Source organism: Salmo salar, chromosome ssa11, assembly GCF_905237065.1.
Source record: "Salmo salar chromosome ssa11, Ssal_v3.1, whole genome shotgun sequence".
Classification (NCBI taxonomy): Eukaryota; Metazoa; Chordata; class Actinopteri; order Salmoniformes; family Salmonidae; genus Salmo; species Salmo salar.
Window position 1 is genome coordinate 53,824,469 of NC_059452.1, and position 19,973 is coordinate 53,844,441.

Here is a 19,973-nt window from a genome sequence, read left to right on the forward strand (position 1 = left end):
TGATCACCTCAGGTAAAGCTGCTGTAGTTTGTAGAGATGACAGTATGATCACCTCAGGTAAAGCTGCTGTAGTTTGTAGAGATGACAGTATGATCACCTCAGGTAAAGCTGCTGTAGTTTGTAGAGATGACAGTATGATCACCTCAGGTAAAGCTGCTGTAGTTTGTAGAGATGACAGTATGATCACCTCAGGTAAAGCTGCTGTAGTTTGAAGAGATGACAGTATGATCACCTCAGGTAAAGCTGCTGTAGTTTGTAGAGATGACAGTATGATCACCTCAGGTAAAGCTGCTGTAGTTTGTAGAGATGACAGTATGATCACCTCAGGTAAAGCTGCTGTAGTTTGAAGAGATGACAGTATGATCACCTCAGGTAAAGCTGCTGTAGTTTGTAGAGATGACAGTATGATCACCTCAGGTAAAGCTGCTGTAGTTTGTAGAGATGACAGTATGATCACCTCAGGTAAAGCTGCTGTAGTTTGTAGAGATGACAGTATGATCACCTCAGGTAAAGCTGCTGTAGTTTGTAGAGATGACAGTATGATCACCTCAGGTAAAGCTGCTGTAGTTTGTAGAGATGACAGTATGATCACCTCAGGTAAAGCTGCTGTAGTTTGTAGAGATGACAGTATGATCACCTCAGGTAAAGCTGCTGTAGTTTGTAGAGATGACAGTATGATCACCTCAGGTAAAGCTGCTGTAGTTTGAAGAGATGACAGTATGATCACCTCAGGTAAAGCTGCTGTAGTTTGTAGAGATGACAGTATGATCACCTCAGGTAAAGCTGCTGTAGTTTGTAGAGATGACAGTATGATCACCTCAGGTAAAGCTGCTGTAGTTTGTAGAGATGACAGTATGATCACCTCAGGTAAAGCTGCTGTAGTTTGTAGAGATGACAGTATGATCACCTCAGGTAAAGCTGCTGTAGTTTGTAGAGATGACAGTATGATCACCTCAGGTAAAGCTGCTGTAGTTTGAAGAGATGACAGTATGATCACCTCAGGTAAAGCTGCTGTAGTTTGTAGAGATGACAGTATGATCACCTCAGGTAAAGCTGCTGTAGTTTGTAGAGATGACAGTATGATCACCTCAGGTAAAGCTGCTGTAGTTTGTAGAGATGACAGTATGATCACCTCAGGTAAAGCTGCTGTAGTTTGTAGAGATGACAGTATGATCACCTCAGGTAAAGCTGCTGTAGTTTGTAGAGATGACAGTATGATCACCTCAGGTAAAGCTGCTGTAGTTTGTAGAGATGACAGTATGATCACCTCAGGTAAAGCTGCTGTAGTTTGTAGAGATGACAGTATGATCACCTCAGGTAAAGCTGCTGTAGTTTGTAGAGATGACAGTATGATCACCTCAGGTAAAGCTGCTGTAGTTTGTAGAGATGACAGTATGATCACCTCAGGTAAAGCTGCTGTAGTTTGTAGAGATGACAGTATGATCACCTCAGGTAAAGCTGCTGTAGTTTGTAGAGATGACAGTATGATCACCTCAGGTAAAGCTGCTGTAGTTTGTAGAGATGACAGTATGATCACCTCAGGTAAAGCTGCTGTAGTTTGTAGAGATGACAGTATGATCACCTCAGGTAAAGCTGCTGTAGTTTGTAGAGATGACAGTATGATCACCTCAGGTAAAGCTGCTGTAGTTTGTAGAGATGACAGTATGATCACCTCAGGTAAAGCTGCTGTAGTTTGTAGAGATGACAGTATGATCACCTCAGGTAAAGCTGCTGTAGTTTGTAGAGATGACAGTATGATCACCTCAGGTAAAGCTGCTGTAGTTTGTAGAGATGACAGTATGATCACCTCAGGTAAAGCTGCTGTAGTTTGTAGAGATGACAGTATGATCACCTCAGGTAAAGCTGCTGTAGTTTGTAGAGATGACAGTATGATCACCTCAGGTAAAGCTGCTGTAGTTTGTAGAGATGACAGTATGATCACCTCAGGTAAAGCTGCTGTAGTCTGAAGAGATGACAGCAGATCACCTCAGGTAAAGATGCTGTAGTTTGTAGAGATGACAGTATGATCACCTCAGGTAAAGCTGCTGTAGTTTGTAGAGATGACAGTATGATCACCTCAGGTTAAGCTGCTGTAGTTTGTAGAGATGACAGTATGATCACCTCAGGTTAAAGCTGCTGTAGTTTGTAGAGATGACAGTATGATCACCTCAGGTAAAGCTGCTGTAGTTTGTAGAGATGACAGTATGATCACCTCAGGTAAAGCTGCTGTAGTTTGTAGAGATGACAGTATGATCACCTCAGGTAAAGCTGCTGTAGTTTGTAGAGATGACAGTATGATCACCTCAGGTAAAGCTGCTGTAGTTTGTAGAGATGACAGTATGATCACCTCAGGTAAAGCTGCTGTAGTTTGTAGAGATGACAGTATGATCACCTCAGGTAAAGCTGCTGTAGTTTGAAGAGATGACAGTATGATCACCTCAGGTAAAGATGCTGTAGTTTGTAGAGATGACAGTATGATCACCTCAGGTAAAGCTGCTGTAGTTTGTAGAGATGACAGTATGATCACCTCAGGTAAAGCTGCTGTAGTTTGTAGAGATGACAGTATGATCACCTCAGGTTAAGCTGCTGTAGTTTGTAGAGATGACAGTATGATCACCTCAGGTAAAGCTGCTGTAGTTTGTAGAGATGACAGTATGATCACCTCAGGTAAAGCTGCTGTAGTTTGAAGAGATGACAGTATGATCACCTCAGGTAAAGATGCTGTAGTTTGTAGAGATGACAGTATGATCACCTCAGGTAAAGCTGCTGTAGTTTGTAGAGATGACAGTATGATCACCTCAGGTAAAGCTGCTGTAGTTTGTAGAGATGACAGTATGATCACCTCAGGTAAAGCTGCTGTAGTTTGTAGAGATGACAGTATGATCACCTCAGGTAAAGCTGCTGTAGTTTGTAGAGATGACAGTATGATCACCTCAGGTAAAGCTGCTGTAGTTTGTAGAGATGACAGTATGATCACCTCAGGTAAAGCTGCTGTAGTTTGTAGAGATGACAGTATGATCACCTCAGGTAAAGTTGCTGTAGTCTGAAGAGAGGACAGCAGATCACCTCAGGTAAAGCTGCTGTAGTTTGTAGAGATGACAGTATGATCACCTCAGGTAAAGCTGCTGTAGTTTGTAGAGATGACAGTATGATCACCTCAGGTAAAGCTGCTGTAGTTTGTAGAGATGACAGTATGATCACCTCAGGTAAAGCTGCTGTAGTTTGTAGAGATGACAGTATGATCACCTCAGGTAAAGCTGCTGTAGTTTGTAGAGATGACAGTATGATCACCTCAGGTAAAGCTGCTGTAGTTTGTAGAGATGACAGTATGATCACCTCAGGTAAAGCTGCTGTAGTTTGTAGAGATGACAGTATGATCACCTCAGGTAAAGCTGCTGTAGTTTGTAGAGATGACAGTATGATCACCTCAGGTAAAGCTGCTGTAGTTTGTAGAGATGACAGTATGATCACCTCAGGTAAAGCTGCTGTAGTTTGTAGAGATGACAGTATGATCACCTCAGGTAAAGCTGCTGTAGTTTGTAGAGATGACAGTATGATCACCTCAGGTAAAGCTGCTGTAGTTTGTAGAGATGACAGTATGATCACCTCAGGTAAAGCTGCTGTAGTTTGTAGAGATGACAGTATGATCACCTCAGGTAAAGCTGCTGTAGTTTGTAGAGATGACAGTATGATCACCTCAGGTAAAGCTGCTGTAGTTTGTAGAGATGACAGTATGATCACCTCAGGTAAAGCTGCTGTAGTTTGTAGAGATGACAGTATGATCACCTCAGGTAAAGCTGCTGTAGTTTGTAGAGATGACAGTATGATCACCTCAGGTAAAGCTGCTGTAGTTTGTAGAGATGACAGTATGATCACCTCAGGTAAAGCTGCTGTAGTTTGTAGAGATGACAGTATGATCACCTCAGGTAAAGCTGCTGTAGTTTGTAGAGATGACAGTATGATCACCTCAGGTAAAGCTGCTGTAGTTTGTAGAGATGACAGTATGATCACCTCAGGTAAAGCTGCTGTAGTTTGTAGAGATGACAGTATGATCACCTCAGGTAAAGCTGCTGTAGTTTGTAGAGATGACAGTATGATCACCTCAGGTAAAGCTGCTGTAGTTTGTAGAGATGACAGTATGATCACCTCAGGTAAAGCTGCTGTAGTTTGTAGAGATGACAGTATGATCACCTCAGGTAAAGCTGCTGTAGTTTGTAGAGATGACAGTATGATCACCTCAGGTAAAGCTGCTGTAGTTTGTAGAGATGACAGTATGATCACCTCAGGTAAAGCTGCTGTAGTTTGTAGAGATGACAGTATGATCACCTCAGGTAAAGCTGCTGTAGTTTGTAGAGATGACAGTATGATCACCTCAGGTAAAGCTGCTGTAGTCTGAAGAGATGACAGCAGATCACCTCAGGTAAAGATGCTGTAGTCTGTAGAGATGACAGTATGATCACCTCAGGTAAAGCTGCTGTAGTTTGTAGAGATGACAGTATGATCACCTCAGGTAAAGCTGCTGTAGTTTGTAGAGATGACAGTATGATCACCTCAGGTTAAGCTGCTGTAGTTTGTAGAGATGACAGTATGATCACCTCAGGTAAAGCTGCTGTAGTTTGTAGAGATGACAGTATGATCACCTCAGGTAAAGCTGCTGTAGTCTGAAGAGATGACAGCAGATCACCTCAGGTAAAGATGCTGTAGTTTGTAGAGATGACAGTATGATCACCTCAGGTAAAGCTGCTGTAGTTTGTAGAGATGACAGTATGATCACCTCAGGTAAAGCTGCTGTAGTTTGTAGAGATGACAGTATGATCACCTCAGGTAAAGCTGCTGTAGTTTGTAGAGATGACAGTATGATCACCTCAGGTAAAGCTGCTGTAGTTTGTAGAGATGACAGTATGATCACCTCAGGTAAAGCTGCTGTAGTTTGTAGAGATGACAGTATGATCACCTCAGGTAAAGCTGCTGTAGTTTGTAGAGATGACAGTATGATCACCTCAGGTAAAGTTGCTGTAGTCTGAAGAGATGACAGTATGATCACCTCAGGTAAAGCTGCTGTAGTTTGTAGAGATGACAGTATGATCACCTCAGGTAAAGCTGCTGTAGTTTGTAGAGATGACAGTATGATCACCTCAGGTAAAGCTGCTGTAGTTTGTAGAGATGACAGTATGATCACCTCAGGTAAAGCTGCTGTAGTTTGTAGAGATGACAGTATGATCACCTCAGGTAAAGCTGCTGTAGTTTGTAGAGATGACAGTATGATCACCTCAGGTAAAGCTGCTGTAGTTTGTAGAGATGACAGTATGATCACCTCAGGTGAAAGCTGCTGTAGTTTGTAGAGATGACAGTATGATCACCTCAGGTAAAGCTGCTGTAGTTTGTAGAGATGACAGTATGATCACCTCAGGTAAAGCTGCTGTAGTTTGTAGAGATGACAGTATGATCACCTCAGGTAAAGCTGCTGTAGTTTGAAGAGATGACAGTAGATCACCTCAGGTAAAGATGCTGTAGTTTGTAGAGATGACAGTATGATCACCTCAGGTAAAGCTGCTGTAGTTTGTAGAGATGACAGTATGATCACCTCAGGTAAAGCTGCTGTAGTTTGTAGAGATGACAGTATGATCACCTCAGGTAAAGCTGCTGTAGTTTGTAGAGATGACAGTATGATCACCTCAGGTAAAGCTGCTGTAGTTTGTAGAGATGACAGTATGATCACCTCAGGTAAAGCTGCTGTAGTTTGTAGAGATGACAGTATGATCACCTCAGGTAAAGCTGCTGTAGTTTGTAGAGATGACAGTATGATCACCTCAGGTAAAGCTGCTGTAGTTTGTAGAGATGACAGTATGATCACCTCAGGTAAAGCTGCTGTAGTTTGTAGAGATGACAGTATGATCACCTCAGGTAAAGCTGCTGTAGTTTGTAGAGATGACAGTATGATCACCTCAGGTAAAGCTGCTGTAGTTTGTAGAGATGACAGTATGATCACCTCAGGTAAAGCTGCTGTAGTTTGTAGAGATGACAGTATGATCACCTCAGGTAAAGATGCTGTAGTTTGTAGAGATGACAGTATGATCACCTCAGGTAAAGCTGCTGTAGTTTGTAGAGATGACAGTATGATCACCTCAGGTAAAGCTGCTGTAGTTTGTAGAGATGACAGTATGATCACCTCAGGTAAAGCTGCTGTAGTTTGTAGAGATGACAGTATGATCACCTCAGGTAAAGCTGCTGTAGTTTGTAGAGATGACAGTATGATCACCTCAGGTAAAGCTGCTGTAGTTTGTAGAGATGACAGTATGATCACCTCAGGTAAAGCTGCTGTAGTTTGTAGAGATGACAGTATGATCACCTCAGGTAAAGCTGCTGTAGTTTGTAGAGATGACAGTATGATCACCTCAGGTAAAGCTGCTGTAGTTTGTAGAGATGACAGTATGATCACCTCAGGTAAAGCTGCTGTAGTTTGTAGAGATGACAGTATGATCACCTCAGGTAAAGCTGCTGTAGTTTGTAGAGATGACAGTATGATCACCTCAGGTAAAGCTGCTGTAGTTTGTAGAGATGACAGTATGATCACCTCAGGTAAAGTTGCTGTAGTTTGAAGAGATGACAGTATGATCACCTCAGGTAAAGCTGCTGTAGTTTGTAGAGATGACAGTATGATCACCTCAGGTAAAGCTGCTGTAGTTTGTAGAGATGACAGTATGATCACCTCAGGTAAAGCTGCTGTAGTTTGTAGAGATGACAGTATGATCACCTCAGGTAAAGCTGCTGTAGTTTGTAGAGATGACAGTATGATCACCTCAGGTAAAGCTGCTGTAGTTTGTAGAGATGACAGTATGATCACCTCAGGTAAAGCTGCTGTAGTTTGTAGAGATGACAGTATGATCACCTCAGGTAAAGCTGCTGTAGTTTGTAGAGATGACAGTATGATCACCTCAGGTGAAAGCTGCTGTAGTTTGTAGAGATGACAGTATGATCACCTCAGGTAAAGCTGCTGTAGTTTGTAGAGATGACAGTATGATCACCTCAGGTAAAGCTGCTGTAGTTTGTAGAGATGACAGTATGATCACCTCAGGTAAAGCTGCTGTAGTTTGAAGAGATGACAGCATGATCACCTCAGGTAAAGATGCTGTAGTTTGTAGAGATGACAGTATGATCACCTCAGGTAAAGCTGCTGTAGTTTGTAGAGATGACAGTATGATCACCTCAGGTAAAGCTGCTGTAGTTTGTAGAGATGACAGTATGATCACCTCAGGTAAAGCTGCTGTAGTTTGTAGAGATGACAGTATGATCACCTCAGGTAAAGCTGCTGTAGTTTGTAGAGATGACAGTATGATCACCTCAGGTAAAGCTGCTGTAGTTTGTAGAGATGACAGTATGATCACCTCAGGTAAAGATGCTGTAGTTTGTAGAGATGACAGTATGATCACCTCAGGTAAAGCTGCTGTAGTTTGTAGAGATGACAGTATGATCACCTCAGGTAAAGCTGCTGTAGTTTGTAGAGATGACAGTATGATCACCTCAGGTTAAAGCTGCTGTAGTTTGTAGAGATGACAGTATGATCACCTCAGGTAAAGCTGCTGTAGTTTGTAGAGATGACAGTATGATCACCTCAGGTAAAGCTGCTGTAGTTTGTAGAGATGACAGTATGATCACCTCAGGTAAAGCTGCTGTAGTTTGTAGAGATGACAGTATGATCACCTCAGGTAAAGTTGCTGTAGTTTGAAGAGATGACAGTATGATCACCTCAGGTAAAGCTGCTGTAGTTTGTAGAGATGACAGTATGATCACCTCAGGTAAAGCTGCTGTAGTTTGTAGAGATGACAGTATGATCACCTCAGGTAAAGCTGCTGTAGGTTTGTAGAGATGACAGTATGATCACCTCAGGTAAAGCTGCTGTAGTTTGTAGAGATGACAGTATGATCACCTCAGGTAAAGCTGCTGTAGTTTGTAGAGATGACAGTATGATCACCTCAGGTAAAGCTGCTGTAGTTTGTAGAGATGACAGTATGATCACCTCAGGTAAAGCTGCTGTAGTTTGTAGAGATGACAGTATGATCACCTCAGGTAAAGCTGCTGTAGTTTGTAGAGATGACAGTATGATCACCTCAGGTAAAGCTGCTGTAGTTTGTAGAGATGACAGTATGATCACCTCAGGTAAAGCTGCTGTAGTTTGTAGAGATGACAGTATGATCACCTCAGGTAAAGCTGCTGTAGTTTGTAGAGATGACAGTATGATCACCTCAGGTAAAGCTGCTGTAGTTTGTAGAGATGACAGTATGATCACCTCAGGTAAAGCTGCTGTAGTTTGTAGAGATGACAGTATGATCACCTCAGGTAAAGCTGCTGTAGTTTGAAGAGATGACAGTATGATCACCTCAGGTAAAGATGCTGTAGTCTGTAGAGATGACAGTATGATCACCTCAGGTAAAGCTGCTGTAGTTTGTAGAGATGACAGTATGATCACCTCAGGTAAAGCTGCTGTAGTTTGTAGAGATGACAGTATGATCACCTCAGGTTAAGCTGCTGTAGTTTGTAGAGATAACAGTATGATCACCTTAGGTAAAGCTGCTGTAGTTTGTAGAGATGACAGTATGATCACCTCAGGTGAAGCTGCTGTAGTTTGTAGAGATGACAGTATGATCACCTCAGGTTAAGCTGCTGTAGTTTGTAGAGATGACAGTATGATCACCTCAGGTAAAGCTGCTGTAGTTTGTAGAGATGACAGTATGATCACCTCAGGTAAAGCTGCTGTAGTTTGTAGAGATGACAGTATGATCACCTCAGGTAAAGCTGCTGCAGTCTGAAGAGATGACAGCAGATCACCTCAGGTAAAGATGCTGTAGTCTGTAGAGATGACAGTATGATCACCTCAAGTAAAGCTGCTGTAGTTTGTAGAGATGACAGTATGATCACCTCAGGTAAAGCTGCTGTAGTTTGTAGAGATGACAGTATGATCACCTCAGGTAAAGCTGCTGTAGTTTGTAGAGATGACAGTATGATCACCTCAGGTAAAGCTGCTGTAGTTTGTAGAGATGACAGTATGATCACCTCAGGTAAAGCTGCTGTAGTCTGAAGAGATGACAGCAGATCACCTCAGGTAAAGATGCTGTAGTTTGTAGAGATGACAGTATGATCACCTCAGGTAAAGCTGCTGTAGTTTGTAGAGATGACAGTATGATCACCTCAGGTAAAGCTGCTGTAGTTTGTAGAGATGACAGTATGATCACCTCAGGTAAAGCTGCTGTAGTTTGTAGAGATGACAGTATGATCACCTCAGGTAAAGCTGCTGTAGTTTGTAGAGATGACAGTATGATCACCTCAGGTAAAGCTGCTGTAGTTTGTAGAGATGACAGTATGATCACCTCAGGTAAAGCTGCTGTAGTTTGTAGAGATGACAGTATGATCACCTCAGGTAAAGTTGCTGTAGTCTGAAGAGAGGACAGCAGATCACCTCAGGTAAAGCTGCTGTAGTTTGTAGAGATGACAGTATGATCACCTCAGGTAAAGCTGCTTTAGTTTGTAGAGATGACAGTATGATCACCTCAGGTAAAGCTGCTGTAGTTTGTAGAGATGACAGTATGATCACCTCAGGTAAAGCTGCTGTAGTTTGTAGAGATGACAGTATGATCACGTCAGGTAGAGCTGCTGTAGTTTGTAGAGATGACAGTATGATCACCTCAGGTTAAGCTGCTGTAGTTTGTAGAGATGACAGCATGATCACCTCAGGTAAAGCTGCTGTAGTTTGTAGAGATGACAGTATGATCACCTCAGGTAAAGCTGCTGTAGTTTGTAGAGATGACAGTATGATCACCTCAGGTAAAGCTGCTGTAGTTTGTAGAGATGACAGTATGATCACCTCAGGTAAAGCTGCTGTAGTTTGTAGAGATGACAGTATGATCACCTCAGGTAAAGCTGCTGTAGTTTGTAGAGATGACAGTATGATCACCTCAGGTAAAGCTGCTGTAGTTTGTAGAGATGACAGTATGATCACCTCAGGTAAAGCTGCTGTAGTTTGTAGAGATGACAGTATGATCACCTCAGGTAAAGCTGCTGTAGTTTGTAGAGATGACAGTATGATCACCTCAGGTAAAGCTGCTGTAGTTTGTAGAGATGACAGTATGATCACCTCAGGTAAAGCTGCTGTAGTTTGTAGAGATGACAGTATGATCACCTCAGGTAAAGCTGCTGTAGTTTGTAGAGATGACAGTATGATCACCTCAGGTAAAGCTGCTGTAGTTTGTAGAGATGACAGTATGATCACCTCAGGTAAAGCTGCTGTAGTTTGTAGAGATGACAGTATGATCACCTCAGGTAAAGCTGCTGTAGTTTGAAGAGATGACAGTATGATCACCTCAGGTAAAGCTGCTGTAGTTTGTAGAGATGACAGTATGATCACCTCAGGTAAAGCTGCTGTAGTTTGTAGAGATGACAGTATGATCACCTCAGGTAAAGCTGCTGTAGTTTGTAGAGATGACAGTATGATCACCTCAGGTAAAGCTGCTGTAGTTTGTAGAGATGACAGTATGATCACCTCAGGTAAAGCTGCTGTAGTTTGTAGAGATGACAGTATGATCACCTCAGGTGAAAGCTGCTGTAGTTTGTAGAGATGACAGTATGATCACCTCAGGTGAAAGCTGCTGTAGTTTGTAGAGATGACAGTATGATCACCTCAGGGTAAAGCTGCTGTAGTTTGTAGAGATGACAGTATGATCACCTCAGGTAAAGCTGCTGTAGTTTGTAGAGATGACAGTATGATCACCTCAGGTAAAGCTGCTGTAGTTTGAAGAGATGACAGTAGATCACCTCAGGTAAAGATGCTGTAGTTTGTAGAGATGACAGTATGATCACCTCAGGTAAAGCTGCTGTAGTTTGTAGAGATGACAGTATGATCACCTCAGGTAAAGCTGCTGTAGTTTGTAGAGATGACAGTATGATCACCTCAGGTAAAGCTGCTGTAGTTTGTAGAGATGACAGTATGATCACCTCAGGTAAAGCTGCTGTAGTTTGAAGAGATGACAGTAGATCACCTCAGGTAAAGATGCTGTAGTTTGTAGAGATGACAGTATGATCACCTCAGGTAAAGCTGCTGTAGTTTGTAGAGATGACAGTATGATCACCTCAGGTAAAGCTGCTGTAGTTTGTAGAGATGACAGTATGATCACCTCAGGTAAAGCTGCTGTAGTTTGTAGAGATGACAGTATGATCACCTCAGGTAAAGCTGCTGTAGTTTGTAGAGATGACAGTATGATCACCTCAGGTAAAGCTGCTGTAGTTTGAAGAGATGACAGTAGATCACCTCAGGTAAAGCTGCTGTAGTTTGTAGAGATGACAGTATGATCACCTCAGGTAAAGCTGCTGTAGTTTGTAGAGATGACAGTATGATCACCTCAGGTAAAGCTGCTGTAGTTTGTAGAGATGACAGTATGATCACCTCAGGTAAAGCTGCTGTAGTTTGTAGAGATGACAGTATGATCACCTCAGGTAAAGCTGCTGTAGTTTGTAGAGATGACAGTATGATCACCTCAGGTTAAAGCTGCTGTAGTTTGTAGAGATGACAGTATGATCACCTCAGGTAAAGCTGCTGTAGTTTGTAGAGATGACAGTATGATCACCTCAGGTAAAGTTGCTGTAGTTTGAAGAGATGACAGTATGATCACCTCAGGTAAAGCTGCTGTAGTTTGTAGAGATGACAGTATGATCACCTCAGGTAAAGCTGCTGTAGTTTGTAGAGATGACAGTATGATCACCTCAGGTAAAGCTGCTGTAGTTTGTAGAGATGACAGTATGATCACCTCAGGTAAAGCTGCTGTAGTTTGTAGAGATGACAGTATGATCACCTCAGGTAAAGCTGCTGTAGTTTGTAGAGATGACAGTATGATCACCTCAGGTAAAGCTGCTGTAGTTTGTAGAGATGACAGTATGATCACCTCAGGTAAAGCTGCTGTAGTTTGTAGAGATGACAGTATGATCACCTCAGGTAAAGCTGCTGTAGTTTGTAGAGATGACAGTATGATCACCTCAGGTAAAGCTGCTGTAGTTTGTAGAGATGACAGTATGATCACCTCAGGTAAAGCTGCTGTAGTTTGTAGAGATGACAGTATGATCACCTCAGGTAAAGCTGCTGTAGTTTGTAGAGATGACAGTATGATCACCTCAGGTAAAGCTGCTGTAGTTTGTAGAGATGACAGTATGATCACCTCAGGTAAAGCTGCTGTAGTTTGTAGAGATGACAGTATGATCACCTCAGGTAAAGCTGCTGTAGTTTGAAGAGATGACAGTAGATCACCTCAGGTAAAGATGCTGTAGTTTGTAGAGATGACAGTATGATCACCTCAGGTAAAGCTGCTGTAGTTTGTAGAGATGACAGTATGATCACCTCAGGTAAAGCTGCTGTAGTTTGTAGAGATGACAGTATGATCACCTCAGGTAAAGCTGCTGTAGTTTGTAGAGATGACAGTATGATCACCTCAGGTAAAGCTGCTGTAGTTTGTAGAGATGACAGTATGATCACCTCAGGTAAAGCTGCTGTAGTTTGTAGAGATGACAGTATGATCACCTCAGGTAAAGCTGCTGTAGTTTGTAGAGATGACAGTATGATCACCTCAGGTAAAGCTGCTGTAGTTTGTAGAGATGACAGTATGATCACCTCAGGTAAAGCTGCTGTAGTTTGTAGAGATGACAGTATGATCACCTCAGGTTAAAGCTGCTGTAGTTTGTAGAGATGACAGTATGATCACCTCAGGTAAAGCTGCTGTAGTTTGTAGAGATGACAGTATGATCACCTCAGGTAAAGCTGCTGTAGTTTGTAGAGATGACAGTATGATCACCTCAGGTAAAGCTGCTGTAGTTTGTAGAGATGACAGTATGATCACCTCAGGTAAAGCTGCTGTAGTTTGTAGAGATGACAGTATGATCACCTCAGGTAAAGCTGCTGTAGTTTGTAGAGATGACAGTATGATCACCTCAGGTAAAGCTGCTGTAGTTTGTAGAGATGACAGTATGATCACCTCAGGTAAAGCTGCTGTAGTTTGTAGAGATGACAGTATGATCACCTCAGGTAAAGCTGCTGTAGTTTGTAGAGATGACAGTATGATCACCTCAGGTAAAGCTGCTGTAGGTTTGTAGAGATGACAGTATGATCACCTCAGGTAAAGCTGCTGTAGTTTGTAGAGATGACAGTATGATCACCTCAGGTAAAGCTGCTGTAGTTTGTAGAGATGACAGTATGATCACCTCAGGTAAAGCTGCTGTAGTTTGTAGAGATGACAGTATGATCACCTCAGGTAAAGCTGCTGTAGTTTGTAGAGATGACAGTATGATCACCTCAGGTAAAGCTGCTGTAGTTTGTAGAGATGACAGTATGATCACCTCAGGTAAAGCTGCTGTAGTTTGTAGAGATGACAGTATGATCACCTCAGGTAAAGCTGCTGTAGTTTGTAGAGATGACAGTATGATCACCTCAGGTAAAGCTGCTGTAGTTTGTAGAGATGACAGTATGATCACCTCAGGTAAAGCTGCTGTAGTTTGTAGAGATGACAGTATGATCACCTCAGGTAAAGCTGCTGTAGTTTGTAGAGATGACAGTATGATCACCTCAGGTAAAGCTGCTGTAGTTTGTAGAGATGACAGTATGATCACCTCAGGTAAAGCTGCTGTAGTTTGTAGAGATGACAGTATGATCACCTCAGGTAAAGCTGCTGTAGTTTGTAGAGATGACAGTATGATCACCTCAGGTAAAGCTGCTGTAGTTTGTAGAGATGACAGTATGATCACCTCAGGTAAAGCTGCTGTAGTTTGTAGAGATGACAGTATGATCACCTCAGGTAAAGCTGCTGTAGTTTGTAGAGATGACAGTATGATCACCTCAGGTTAAAGCTGCTGTAGTTTGTAGAGATGACAGTATGATCACCTCAGGTAAAGCTGCTGTAGTTTGTAGAGATGACAGTATGATCACCTCAGGTAAAGCTGCTGTAGTTTGTAGAGATGACAGTATGATCACCTCAGGTAAAGCTGCTGTAGTTTGTAGAGATGACAGTATGATCACCTCAGGTAAAGCTGCTGTAGTTTGTAGAGATGACAGTATGATCACCTCAGGTAAAGCTGCTGTAGTTTGTAGAGATGACAGTATGATCACCTCAGGTAAAGCTGCTGTAGTTTGTAGAGATGACAGTATGATCACCTCAGGTAAAGCTGCTGTAGTTTGTAGAGATGACAGTATGATCACCTCAGGTAAAGCTGCTGTAGTTTGAAGAGATGACAGTATGATCACCTCAGGTAAAGCTGCTGTAGTTTGTAGAGATGACAGTATGATCACCTCAGGTAAAGCTGCTGTAGTTTGTAGAGATGACAGTATGATCACCTCAGGTAAAGCTGCTGTAGTTTGTAGAGATGACAGTATGATCACCTCAGGTTAAAGCTGCTGTAGTTTGTAGAGATGACAGTATGATCACCTCAGGTAAAGCTGCTGTAGTTTGTAGAGATGACAGTATGATCACCTCAGGTAAAGCTGCTGTAGTCTGAAGAGATGACAGCAGATCACCTCAGGTAAAGCTGCTGTAGTTTGTAGAGATGACAGTATGATCACCTCAGGTAAAGCTGCTGTAGTCTGTAGAGATGACAGTATGATCACCTCAGGTAAAGCTGCTGTAGTTTGTAGAGATGACAGTATGATCACCTCAGGTTAAAGCTGCTGTAGTTTGTAGAGATGACAGTATGATCACCTCAGGTAAAGCTGCTGTAGTTTGTAGAGATGACAGTATGATCACCTCAGGTAAAGCTGCTGTAGTTTGTAGAGATGACAGTATGATCACCTCAGGTAAAGCTGCTGTAGTTTGTAGAGATGACAGTATGATCACCTCAGGTAAAGCTGCTGTAGTTTGTAGAGATGACAGTATGATCACCTCAGGTAAAGCTGCTGTAGTTTGTAGAGATGACAGTATGATCACCTCAGGTAAAGCTGCTGTAGTTTGTAGAGATGACAGTATGATCACCTCAGGTAAAGCTGCTGTAGTTTGTAGAGATGACAGTATGATCACCTCAGGTAAAGCTGCTGTAGTTTGTAGAGATGACAGTATGATCACCTCAGGTAAAGCTGCTGTAGTTTGTAGAGATGACAGTATGATCACCTCAGGTAAAGTTGCTGTAGTTTGAAGAGATGACAGTATGATCACCTCAGGTAAAGCTGCTGTAGTTTGTAGAGATGACAGTATGATCACCTCAGGTAAAGCTGCTGTAGTTTGTAGAGATGACAGTATGATCACCTCAGGTAAAGCTGCTGTAGTTTGTAGAGATGACAGTATGATCACCTCAGGTAAAGCTGCTGTAGTTTGTAGAGATGACAGTATGATCACCTCAGGTAAAGCTGCTGTAGTTTGTAGAGATGACAGTATGATCACCTCAGGTAAAGCTGCTGTAGTTTGTAGAGATGACAGTATGATCACCTCAGGTAAAGCTGCTGTAGTTTGTAGAGATGACAGTATGATCACCTCAGGTAAAGCTGCTGTAGTTTGTAGAGATGACAGTATGATCACCTCAGGTAAAGCTGCTGTAGTTTGTAGAGATGACAGTATGATCACCTCAGGTAAAGCTGCTGTAGTTTGTAGAGATGACAGTATGATCACCTCAGGTGAAAGCTGCTGTAGTTTGTAGAGATGACAGTATGATCACCTCAGGTAAAGCTGCTGTAGTTTGTAGAGATGACAGTATGATCACCTCAGGTAAAGCTGCTGTAGTTTGTAGAGATGACAGTATGATCACCTCAGGTAAAGCTGCTGTAGTCTGAAGAGATGACAGCAGATCACCTCAGGTAAAGATGCTGTAGTTTGTAGAGATGACAGTATGATCACCTCAGGTAAAGCTGCTGTAGTTTGTAGAGATGACAGTATGATCACCTCAGGTAAAGCTGCTGTAGTTTGTAGAGATGACAGTATGATCACCTCAGGTAAAGCTGCTGTAGTTTGTAGAGATGACAGTATGATCACCTCAGGTAAAGCTGCTGTAGTTTGTAGAGATGACAGTATGATCACCTCAGGTAAAGCTGCTGTAGTTTGAAGAGATGACAGTAGATCACCTCAGGTAAAGATGCTGTAGTTTGTAGAGATGACAGTATGATCACCTCAGGTAAAGCTGCTGTAGTTTGTAGAGATGACAGTATGATCACCTCAGGTAAAGCTGCTGTAGTTTGTAGAGATGACAGTATGATCACCTCAGGTAAAGCTGCTGTAGTTTGTAGAGATGACAGTATGATCACCTCAGGTAAAGCTGCTGTAGTTTGTAGAGATGACAGTATGATCACCTCAGGTAAAGTTGCTGTAGTTTGAAGAGATGACAGTATGATCACCTCAGGTAAAGCTGCTGTAGTTTGTAGAGATGACAGTATGATCACCTCAGGTAAAGCTGCTGTAGTTTGTAGAGATGACAGTATGATCACCTCAGGTAAAGCTGCTGTAGGTTTGTAGAGATGACAGTATGATCACCTCAGGTAAAGCTGCTGTAGTTTGTAGAGATGACAGTATGATCACCTCAGGTTAAAGCTGCTGTAGTTTGTAGAGATGACAGTATGATCACCTTAGGTAAAGCTGCTGTAGTTTGTAGAGATGACAGTATGATCACCTCAGGTGAAAGCTGCTGTAGTTTGTAGAGATGACAGTATGATCACCTCAGGTGAAAGCTGCTGTAGTTTGTAGAGATGACAGTATGATCACCTCAGGTTAAAGCTGCTGTAGTTTGTAGAGATGACAGTATGATCACCTCAGGTAAAGCTGCTGTAGTTTGTAGAGATGACAGTATGATCACCTCAGGTAAAGCTGCTGTAGTTTGAAGAGATGACAGCAGATCACCTCAGGTAAAGATGCTGTAGTCTGTAGAGATGACAATATGATCACCTCAGGTAAAGCTGCTGTAGTTTGTAGAGATGACAGTATGATCACCTCAGGTTAAGCTGCTGTAGTTTGTAGAGATGACAGTATGATCACCTCAGGTTAAAGCTGCTGTAGTTTGTAGAGATGACAGTATGATCACCTCAGGTAAAGCTGCTGTAGTTTGTAGAGATGACAGTATGATCACCTCAGGTAAAGCTGCTGTAGTTTGTAGAGATGACAGTATGATCACCTCAGGTAAAGCTGCTGTAGTTTGTAGAGATAACAGTATGATCACCTCAGGTAAAGCTGCTGTAGTTTGTAGAGATGACAGTATGATCACCTCAGGTAAAGCTGCTGTAGTTTGTAGAGATGACAGTATGATCACCTCAGGTTAAAGCTGCTGTAGTTTGTAGAGATGACAGTATGATCACCTCAGGTAAAGCTGCTGTAGTTTGTAGAGATGACAGTATGATCACCTCAGGTAAAGCTGCTGTAGTTTGTAGAGATGACAGTATGATCACCTCAGGTAAAGCTGCTGTAGTTTGAAGAGATGACAGTATGATCACCTCAGGTAAAGCTGCTGTAGTTTGTAGAGATGACAGTATGATCACCTCAGGTTAAAGCTGCTGTAGTTTGTAGAGATGACAGTATGATCACCTCAGGTAAAGCTGCTGTAGTTTGTAGAGATGACAGTATGATCACCTCAGGTAAAGCTGCTGTAGTTTGTAGAGATGACAGTATGATCACCTCAGGTAAAGCTGCTGTAGTTTGTAGAGATGACAGTATGATCACCTCAGGTAAAGTTGCTGTAGTTTGAAGAGATGACAGTAGATCACCTCAGGTAAAGCTGCTGTAGTTTGTAGAGATGACAGTATGATCACCTCAGGTAAAGCTGCTGTAGTTTGTAGAGATGACAGTATGATCACCTCAGGTAAAGTTGCTGTAGTTTGAAGAGATGACAGTATGATCACCTCAGGTAAAGCTGCTGTAGTTTGTAGAGATGACAGTATGATCACCTCAGGTAAAGCTGCTGTAGTTTGTAGAGATGACAGTATGATCACCTCAGGTTAAAGCTGCTGTAGTTTGTAGAGATGACAGTATGATCACCTCAGGTAAAGCTGCTGTAGTTTGTAGAGATGACAGTATGATCACCTCAGGTTAAAGCTGCTGTAGTTTGTAGAGATGACAGTATGATCACCTCAGGTAAAGCTGCTGTAGTTTGTAGAGATGACAGTATGATCACCTCAGGTAAAGCTGCTGTAGTTTGTAGAGATGACAGTATGATCACCTCAGGTAAAGCTGCTGTAGTTTGTAGAGATGACAGTATGATCACCTCAGGTAAAGCTGCTGTAGTTTGTAGAGATGACAGTATGATCACCTCAGGTAAAGCTGCTGTAGTTTGTAGAGATGACAGTATGATCACCTCAGGTAAAGCTGCTGTAGTTTGTAGAGATGACAGTATGATCACCTCAGGTAAAGCTGCTGTAGTTTGTAGAGATGACAGTATGATCACCTCAGGTAAAGCTGCTGTAGTTTGTAGAGATGACAGTATGATCACCTCAGGTAAAGCTGCTGTAGTTTGTAGAGATGACAGTATGATCACCTCAGGTAAAGCTGCTGTAGTCTGAAGAGATGACAGCAGATCACCTCAGGTAAAGATGCTGTAGTCTGTAGAGATGACAGTATGATCACCTCAGGTAAAGCTGCTGTAGTTTGTAGAGATGACAGTATGATCACCTCAGGTAAAGCTGCTGTAGTTTGTAGAGATGACAGTATGATCACCTCAGGTTAAGCTGCTGTAGTTTGTAGAGATAACAGTATGATCACCTTAGGTAAAGCTGCTGTAGTTTGTAGAGATGACAGTATGATCACCTCAGGTGAAGCTGCTGTAGTTTGTAGAGATGACAGTATGATCACCTCAGGTGAAGCTGCTGTAGTTTGTAGAGATGACAGTATGATCACCTCAGGTAAAGCTGCTGTAGTTTGTAGAGATGACAGTATGATCACCTCAGGTAAAGCTGCTGTAGTTTGTAGAGATGACAGTATGATCACCTCAGGTAAAGCTGCTGTAGTTTGTAGAGATGACAGCAGATCACCTCAGGTAAAGATGCTGTAGTCTGTAGAGATGACAGTATGATCACCTCAAGTAAAGCTGCTGTAGTTTGTAGAGATGACAGTATGATCACCTCAGGTAAAGCTGCTGTAGTTTGTAGAGATGACAGTATGATCACCTCAGGTTAAGCTGCTGTAGTTTGTAGAGATGACAGTATGATCACCTCAGGTAAAGCTGCTGTAGTTTGTAGAGATGACAGTATGATCACCTCAGGTAAAGCTGCTGTAGTCTGAAGAGATGACAGTATGATCACCTCAGGTAAAGATGCTGTAGTTTGTAGAGATGACAGTATGATCACCTCAGGTAAAGCTGCTGTAGTTTGTAGAGATGACAGTATGATCACCTCAGGTAAAGCTGCTGTAGTTTGTAGAGATGACAGTATGATCACCTCAGGTAAAGCTGCTGTAGTTTGTAGAGATGACAGTATGATCACCTCAGGTAAAGCTGCTGTAGTTTGTAGAGATGACAGTATGATCACCTCAGGTAAAGTTGCTGTAGTCTGAAGAGAGGACAGCAGATCACCTCAGGTAAAGCTGCTGTAGTTTGTAGAGATGACAGTATGATCACCTCAGGTAAAGCTGCTGTAGTTTGTAGAGATGACAGTATGATCACCTCAGGTAAAGCTGCTGTAGGTTTGTAGAGATGACAGTATGATCACCTCAGGTAAAGCTGCTGTAGTTTGTAGAGATGACAGTATGATCACCTCAGGTAAAGCTGCTGTAGTTTGTAGAGATGACAGTATGATCACCTCAGGTAAAGCTGCTGTAGTTTGTAGAGATGACAGTATGATCACCTCAGGTAAAGCTGCTGTAGTTTGTAGAGATGACAGTATGATCACCTCAGGTGAAAGCTGCTGTAGTTTGTAGAGATGACAGTATGATCACCTCAGGTAAAGCTGCTGTAGTTTGTAGAGATGACAGTATGATCACCTCAGGTAAAGCTGCTGTAGTTTGTAGAGATGACAGTATGATCACCTCAGGTAAAGCTGCTGTAGTTTG